This window comes from Hydra vulgaris, chromosome 01, assembly GCF_038396675.1.
Source record: "Hydra vulgaris chromosome 01, alternate assembly HydraT2T_AEP".
NCBI classification, from domain to species: domain Eukaryota; kingdom Metazoa; phylum Cnidaria; class Hydrozoa; order Anthoathecata; family Hydridae; genus Hydra; species Hydra vulgaris.
In genome coordinates this window covers 12,605,400-12,615,000 of record NC_088920.1, presented here as the reverse complement: position 1 = coordinate 12,615,000, position 9,601 = coordinate 12,605,400, and positions in this window count along the sequence as shown.

Genomic DNA, 9,601 nt, shown 5'->3' with positions numbered 1-9,601 from the left:
CATACATACATACATACATACATACATACGTACCTACTTACATACATACATACATACTTTAATACATTTATAAATACATAAATAAATACATACATACATTCATACATACATACATACATACATACATACATACATACATACATACATACATACATACATACATACATACATACATACATACATACATACCTACATACATACATACATACATACATACATACATACATACATACATACATACATACATACATACATACATACATACATACATACATACATACATACATACATACATACATACATACATACATACATACATACATACATACATACATACATACATACATACATACATACATACATACATACATACATACATACATACATTCATACATACATACATACATACATACTGACATTGTGGACCACAAGTCCTTAAGTAATTTTTTTTTAAACTAATCTAAGTCCAGAAACAACTAAAAAGAGAACATTAAAATGCTATTAAAATGAAGAAATACATTATAAAAAAATTTTTTATTCAAGTTTGGTAAAATATTGAATGCCTTAGAATTAAGTTTTGAATGAGCCTGTTTTATCGGGGTTTTTTTTTACGCTTCTAGGACTTTATTTGAGGATATTTTTTTTTTAACAACGTGAAACTATTGTTAATGCTGTTTTATTATTTGTTTTATCATTTTTATTGATTCTGATATTATGGAATTATTTATAGGAGCTTACACCTTAAGTTTGTATGTTTTTAGCCTTGTTTAGCATAGTTTTTTTAACTTTTATGAAAGATCAAGGCTCAAACCCATCGATGTGGGTTTGTGCTTCAGGCACTAACCCACCTACTCATCTACAAATAATTCACGGACTTTTTTGGACATAATTGTAATCAGTTCTTCACATATGGTTTTGGATAAATAAGATAGATTTCTCTTTCCAGAGTTTCCATATTTCGCAATGTGAGATGCTAAAAATGGATCAAACTGACTGACCAACTAAAGATCCAAATTTTTCATTTGTTTCTCTGAAAGCCAGAGCACGCTCAACTATTGTGCAAATAACCGCTATAACACGCCTCAAAACATTTTCCCAGTAAAAATAGAAAAGTAATAAAAAATAGAAAACATTAATAATAGTAATAATAAATAACATTATAAGGTTTTATCTCTTCAAAGTAATCATAATGGTCCAATCAAATGAAAATATTTTAATTATTTAAATTCTCATTATCATCTTTTTTATTTTAATTTCTCTAACTCCTTAAACACTTAGTAGCAATGGTAAGGTTTTATCTTTTTAAAATAAATTTAAGTAATTTATCTAATTATAAAATGTTTTGCACCTTTTCTTTTCTGTTCTTTTTAAAAAAACTGCATGCATTTAGCAACTACAGGCTTTATCATAAATTTGAAAATATATAATATATAATATACATTGTTACCACAATGAAAGTTATATATTATGTATTTTTAAAGTAATTATGACGTCTAAATCATAACATTATGTTTTGTTAAATGTAGTCATAATGTTATATGTGTTTGAGTTTTATTATGTCATTTGTTTTTTTTCATTAAACATTCCACAATGGCATCAACACGTAGTAGCATTAGTACATTTTTGTTTTTTAAAAAAATAATAAACTAAATAATATAAATTTTTTTTTGTTAATTATTTTCATTTTTCTCAAGGTATATATATATATATATATATATATATATATATATATATATATATATATATATATATATATATATATATATATATATATATATATATATATATATATATATATATATTTATATATATATATATATATATATATATATATATATATATATATATATATATATATATATAATATATATATATATATATATATATATATATATATATATATATATATATATATATATATATTAATTATTTTATTCAGAAATCAATAATATTTATAGCAATTTTAAAATGAGTTATAGGGAGAATAAAATGTTTATAATATATTGATAAAAAGGTACAGCACCAGGAATCTCTATGCTGACAAATATTGAACACACAATGTGTCTATACTTATGCTGTAAGTACGTCGAACCGACTTTTGAATACGTAGGTTGAAAAGGAGTTGACAACGCTTAATAGTAAAGCATTCCATGCGATTTGTAAAGCACTTATCTCTTTCGACACAGTTCTTGACTAATGACTAAGCAAGTCTTAAGTAATTGCCAAGCGTAGAATTTAGGCACAACAAATTTAAATTGTTAACACCACGTTCAATCTTTTATTGCTGAATTAAATCATTTCTAACTCGTCTCTATTTTAGTTTGGGTAGGCCTAGAATTGTAAGCCTTTCTTCGTATGATTTATGTTTGATGTTTGTGATCAGCTTTGTCGCACGCTTTTGAATGTTTTCAAGAGTCTTGATGTCTACCTTCCGATGTGGGAACCACAATTGGATGGCAAATTCAAGAAGGAGAATAACATGCATTTTTAAAGGACTTTCTAAAGTATGAGATAATTTGATTAGTTTTTCAAGCTTTTGCTTTGCAGAAGCATGTATCATTGTATTTTCATATAAATCGCACTTGGCTTGGGTTTGATCTCTAAATTTTGGCATTAGATCTAGAGGCTCAACAACAAATGCAGATAAAAAATAGTTAATAAATAAATGTAAAATTTCTTGCATACTTCTTGTTCGTTTTCCTGTATCTTTTTTTCAAAGCAAATGGAAAACGAAATGGTAAAATCCCTTGAGGGATTTTACCATTACGTTTTCCATTTGCTTATGGTTAGCTTAGTTATGAAGTTGTTTTGGGTCATAGTTGAAATATGCTGCAATCTCACTCTCGTAGTCAACTGCTGCTGCTTTCATTATCTTGCTTAGTCTTTTACATGCTGCTTTAAGCTACATACAAATTTCCTTATGCGTCCATCTACCGGCTGTTAAGTGTCTGCGCCATGTTGCCCTCTTCTCCTTCGCAGCTGCTACAATTTCAGGGGTGTTATATGGTTCTTTTTTTCTTTTGAAAGGTAACTTAGCTGCATCTTTGCGGATTTCAATTGCTTCATTAATATTTTCTATAAGTAATTTATAGTTGTCGTTTGCTGATAAAGAATTAAAGATACTTGATGGCTCTTATTCGTGCTGAGATGGCATCTAGTTTGCTCTAGTCGAAATATACCACTTTTTGTTTTTGTCTATTGTTCGGCCATTCTTTGTTACAAATGAAACAATGATAAAGCAATGTGAATAACCTGCTTGTGAGTAACCTTGTGAGTCAATTTTATGAAGTTTGATAATTCAATCTGCTTCGTTCCTGATAAGTAAGTCAAGTTTGCTTCTTGGCTCTTCTTCTCTATATCTTCTATTACTATGGAACGTTACCATTAGGGTAAGGAAGTTCATGTTAAGATATTTTTGGAATATCACTTTGATGCTCATTTTGCACGTGGGCAACTGTTGCTAATGCGCCGTCCAACTTAAGTTTTTCGTATGTTCTGTCACTGAAGTCGAAGTCACCGTAGATTAACATGGATAAGCGTTCCAGTTTTAAAATGCATTTCTTTGCAGTACCGATTGTCTTAACTACTTTTTCAACCATTACTTTGTCGTTGTCCTGCAGACAATAAATGCAACCCAGGTGAATTGACTCTTTGCCTAACTTTATAATTCGCAATACTTGCTCTATGTCCAATGAGTTTAACTGAATTATATCTGCTTCAGCCACTGTTAAATCTTTTTTTATGTATATTACAACACCTCCTCCCCTACCTCCTCAGTTTTTTTTGTGTACTTAGTATCCTGGTAGTCAAATGTCTGACGTGTTAGTGAACAATGACTCTGCAAAGATTCTTGCTATAAGCTTATCTCACTTGGCACCGTTCAATGAGCGTGGATTACTTTCCCAGAAGTTTAGATGTTTGCGTTTGTCTTTATTGGTTGTGGCAAAGTATTGAAGCTTTCCAAAGTATTTTTTTAACTTTCTGAATCAACTTGTCAATGATATAACAAGATAAAAATAATTAAAATGATTATAAAATGCACACTCATTAAAAAAAAATTGCCTCATTATAAGTTTCAGTTTTGCAGATTCTTTTTTAAAGACTTTTTTCTCAAAAATGAAGAAGGTTTAGCAAGTGTGATTTCTAAGTAGTTATGGAACAGCATTTGATGAAAAGATAATAAAGTATTTATTTAAACTATTGATTGAATTAAAAAAATATAATACCGTTACATAAGTAATAAACTCGCTCTAATAAACTATTTTAAAACGTTTTACAGATTTTGTATAAGTACTTATTACAAATACTTAAAGAAAATTAAAGAAAAGTCTTTTAAAAATAAGTCTTATTCAATAAATCAAATTTTCCAGCCAACTATTTTCTTTTCTTATATAGCAACGACATTATCAATGAGGGTTTATTCTAATTTTTTAAATAGCTATACATTTGAACTATACATAATTTATTTAGTCTAGTCAAATAGCATAAAATGATATCAATTTATGTAGATATTATTATCTTAAAACATGTTTTGTCTTATTCTCATGTTATCCCAGTGAATACAAGAGCGTGCAAAAAACGTACCAACAATGTTTAGACGGAACGTCTCGGACGCATTCTAAACTGATTCTAAATTAGACGCAAAATAAAATCCTTTTAAGAAGTTATAAAAACGATGTATATAGAGTTTAAAAAGAAGTTATATGCAGACTTAAAAAAAACGTTCCGCTTAAATATAGTTATTTAAAAATGGTATGAAAAAGACGCATTTTAAAAGTTCAAAAGGCGTTTATAGTGTCTTTTTAACGTTCAAAAGGCAATCGCTGCGCAATGAGTGTGCTGAAGCAATTACAGAATCTCGTAAGGCTTTGAACAAAAAATTTTAAAGTTTAGTAAACATAATAGAGACGACAACTTGTACGTTTTTAATAAAAACAATTAAAACACTAAATTTAAAGTTTCCACAAGTTTCAACTGAATTCCGAACTACAGACCTAAATATTTCCAAAACAAATACAATCATGCTTTAATTCCTCACGTTCACCGACGCAATTTCTGTTAGGCGTTTTTTTCGAGACGTCTTAAACGCACTTTTCTAGTTTATTCTCACCATGCTTAAGCATACTCCTGCAAAAATCAAAAAACAAATATAAGAAAGATTTAAGGATCTAAAAAGTTTTGAGTATTTTTATCTTTCTCCAAAATTTATTATCTATGTTAGACTAATTGAAATATCCTAATATTGGGTAAGGTTCCAATTCAAAATCACTTTACTCCGTCTTAATGAATTATGCATTAAGACATGCAACGGGCTCCTTATAAATAACAACAATCTTTATCAGAACTGGATGGTGTTAAGGCCAAGTAGACTAACCTCAGTTTTTGAAAATGTTCAGGAGACAGTTTTTTTTTTTTTAATTTTAGTTCATTCTTTGTAAAAAATGGATGTTTGATGTATTATATAAATTTGGAAACAAAAATGTATACAAATTAATGACTAAAACCACTCAAATCAATATAACTAGAAAAAGACTGGTAACTAAATTGGTAGACTATTTGGCTTAGGTGGAATAGTTGGTTAGTCTATAATTTAAATAGCTGAGTAGTCCATTTCGTTTAGACAGAATATGGATTACACAACATAAAAAAAAACTTAAAAATGTGGTTTGTCGAGTATGGTTAGTTGTCATTTTGAAAAAAAATTATCCATAACTTTATAAAACACCCTCAGGAATTTTCATCACTATTGGGATGGAATGTTTTTTCAAAATAACAAGAAAATAAATAAACAGCAATAAATAATAATATAGTAAACAAATCGCCGGTTAGTCCATTTGGTTAGATCGGCATATATATTGAGAAACATAAAAAAAATTTAAAATGTGGGTTGCTCATTATGGTTAGTAGTCAATTTGAAAATAAAAACTATCCATAATTTCATAAATCACCCTCTTGAGTTGTCATCATTATCGGGATGGAATGTAATAGATCAACTTGGTTTAAAATACACCAAACAGTTAACATAACAATAATTAAGATAAAGTAATAGACAATTCCAATTTAGAATTAAAAAAATGAAAAACTGCTGATAGTCCCACCTAATATAAAATCTTGCATATAGTATTATTTAACATTAGATCGTAATTAGCTCACATAAAATTCTGTAAAATGCACACTTAGTTGACATAAAAATGAATTTACCAAAATTATTTATTTAGCATCACAATGTATTTGTTTAAGCCTAACTATGAAATGACTGAAATCTTTAGCCACATGTTGATGAATGAAGCTAATGTAATTCCAAAATCTAGTATACTAAGACATATTAAGACAAAACTTTATTGATAAAATAATGTATTTTAGATAATTATATAGTTCAAAAACTGATATTGTTTTTTTACTATCAAAATAATTTATTAAAATATTGCATTTTAGCTTTTTACAATGTACAACGCATGTTATGCCTACTACACGCCTGCAGGCTGCAGCTGTCTGGTGGACTAACCTAAGAGTAAGAAACCAACGTTGGTACCAGCTGTCGTTATTATAACTCTGCTCCATTAAAAAAAAACTGTAATACAGACTAAAATATTAAAAAAAAATTGGTAATGATAATATCTACCAAGTTCAGCAAAATCATCATTCATAAACAACTCAACAAAATTATGTGTACGATGTTTGCTTTTACTAAAACACGGTTTGCCCTGGAGGGAGCTATACTTACTCTCTGCAACATAACTTATTCCAAATGTTGCATAAAGGTAGAGAAGGTTAGTCAGCCTTTGCTTACAAGTTAGATGGGTTAGTCCATTACTAAAAGTGCGTTTTTACCAATAATGTTGATTAAGGCTATTCTACTTGGTTATAAATAAAGCATAGTCTTATTAATGCAGAATCACAATAATAATAAAAACCAAAAATTAAAGAGATAATCTACTTGGCCCTTACACCATTCAACTGTCAATGAAGTTTGACATTTTTATTCTCATCCTATTAAAATTTCAAAAGAATGATAAATAGAAGACGTATATTGCCATATCGCCGAGCCCCGAGATTAACATTGTCGCCTTCAGTTTACGAAACAAATTAAAAATTATAAGTTCAAAATTTAAAGGTTGAAAATTATATAGTAAAATACAATATATTATAAATACTTAATTGCATAATAAGATATACATATATATTTTTTTTTTTGTTTTCTTTAAGCTTTTTATTTTTCATTTTTATAAGAAGAAAATAAGAAACAAATCAAAATAAAGATAAGTGAGTAAAGGCAACTTTTTTCAGTTTAATTATTTTAGGTACGGGTTTAAAAAATTTTTTCAAGAAGTTAATTTCTAATAGAAATCGTTTAGATTTTCTTTTCATTTTTAGAGTTTTATTTTAATAATATTTTTCACAAATCTTTTCCATATAAATGGTCCACGATATTGAATGTGAAATGAACTGGGTTTTAAATAAGATATTAGAACAAAAAAATAATTAGTTGAAAACTTTGTGAGGTATTTACGAGTAGTTTCGGTAAACTAAATGTGAAATATGTTTGAAGATAAACAATGTTTTAACTTGAAAATGACTGAAATCTTTAGCTACATGTTGATGAATGAAGCTTATGTATATGTTAAGTTTGAGTGCATTAAGTTCCATTAATAAAGATTCACCATTAACAGTTCTGGTTACACCAAAAAAAATTCTACTTGCATGTTTTTGTTTGCTGTAGATTCTTTTAAGCTTCTCATAATTGGTAGTTTCCAATGCAATATTGCAATTGGAAAGATAACAATAATTAAATGAAAAAAAAATATTTTTTAAAGACTCAATATTAAGAAATGGTTTAACTTTATATATCATTGATATATTTTTGGAGAATTTGTTTTCAATAGACTTAATATAATATTTCCATGATATATTTTCATCTATAATCACTTTTAGAAAGTTAACGGTTGACTCTCTTTTAATAACTGTTTTATTCATGAAGACATTAGGTAATTTTAAAGAAAGGTTATCTCTCCTCCTAGGTTAGTGGAGTAAATTAAATTTAGTTTTTCCCACATTTACTGAAAGTTTATTATTTGTAATCTATTCATGAATGAAGTGAAGAAATATTAAAAATAAATGAATTTATTTTTAATAGTTCTTCACTAGATATTCTAAACAGGTCTTTTATATCACTATTAAAATAAAAAAAATTCAAATCGTCAGCAAATAAAATAACATTAAAAATTTTGGATAATATAAATCGTTTATTAAGGGTAGGAATAATAGTGGGCTAAAGATTTATCCCTGGGGAATATCACAAGTTATAATTTGTTTTTCTGTTTCATTTGCTGCATATATTATGTATTGTTTTCTGTTTCACAGGTAGCTTAAAAACCATAGTAAGTTATTGCTTAGTATTCCATACAGTTCTGGTTTTTTTTATATGAATATCAGGGTTAACAGTGTCAAATGCCTATAACAAATCAATAAAAACTCCTAATGAATAGCAATCATTATTGAAAATATTGAAAATATAATTTATTAGCTCAAACTCTGCATGGTCCGTTAAGTGATTCTTTTTGAACAGAAATTATACACTATATTGCTCTCAGTTAAATAACTATTTAGTCTATCATACATAAATCGTTCTAACAATTTTGAGAAACATGGTAAGAAAAAAATTATTCTATAATTAGACATATTACTGTCATCGCCAGATTTAAAAATAGCTATGATCTTAGCAACTTTTAATTTCTCTGGTACAATTCCAGATTTTAGTGAAAGGTTAAAAATGTAAAACAGCGACGGTTCAATAATATCAAACATTTCCTTAATAACATTCACGCTAATTTTATCATGCCAGCGCATTTATTATTTTTTAATCAGTTAAACTCACTTATATTTAATTTTACTTCTTTCATGCATGTATTCGTTGATTTCATATAATATTCAAAGTTTGAGGTGTTTTTTGGAATTTTATCAGCTAAAAATGGGCCAATATCCAAAAAAAGTTTGTTGAGCTTTTAATTTTGGTTTTTTTATCATAAATCATTTTCCCGTCAACTAAGAGTTTTGGTGGCAAATTGTTTTTTGGACATTTATTTTTACTGATTATTTGCATTATCACATTCCACGGATTTTGTGTGTTTCCAACAACATTGCATAATAATTTTTTTTTTGCATGTTTCTTTATTTTTTCAAACATGTTTAAATATATTTTATAATTTAATTCATTCAAAAGTACAAAAAATGTTTTTTGTTTCAAACAAAAAATGTTTTTTGTTTGAAAAAATTTTCAAAAGGATTTTGCTTTCTCTTTGATAATTTATACAAACCTTTGGTCACCCAAATGGTTTAAAAGTTAAATAGAATTTATAGTTGGTTTTTTTACTGGAAAAGCCAAATCATAGGGTTTACAATACTGTTCAAAAATTAATTGTTCAAAAAAGAGATCGTTATTTTAAGAGACGGTTAATGATTATATTATCTGTGAATAAGAATATTGGATAATGATCAGTTATATCGGTTTTGATTATACCCAATTTTAAGGAGCAATTATGAAAATTGTTAGTGAATATATTATCTAGTGACGTCAACGAGGTCTTAGTAGTTTTCTTTGATT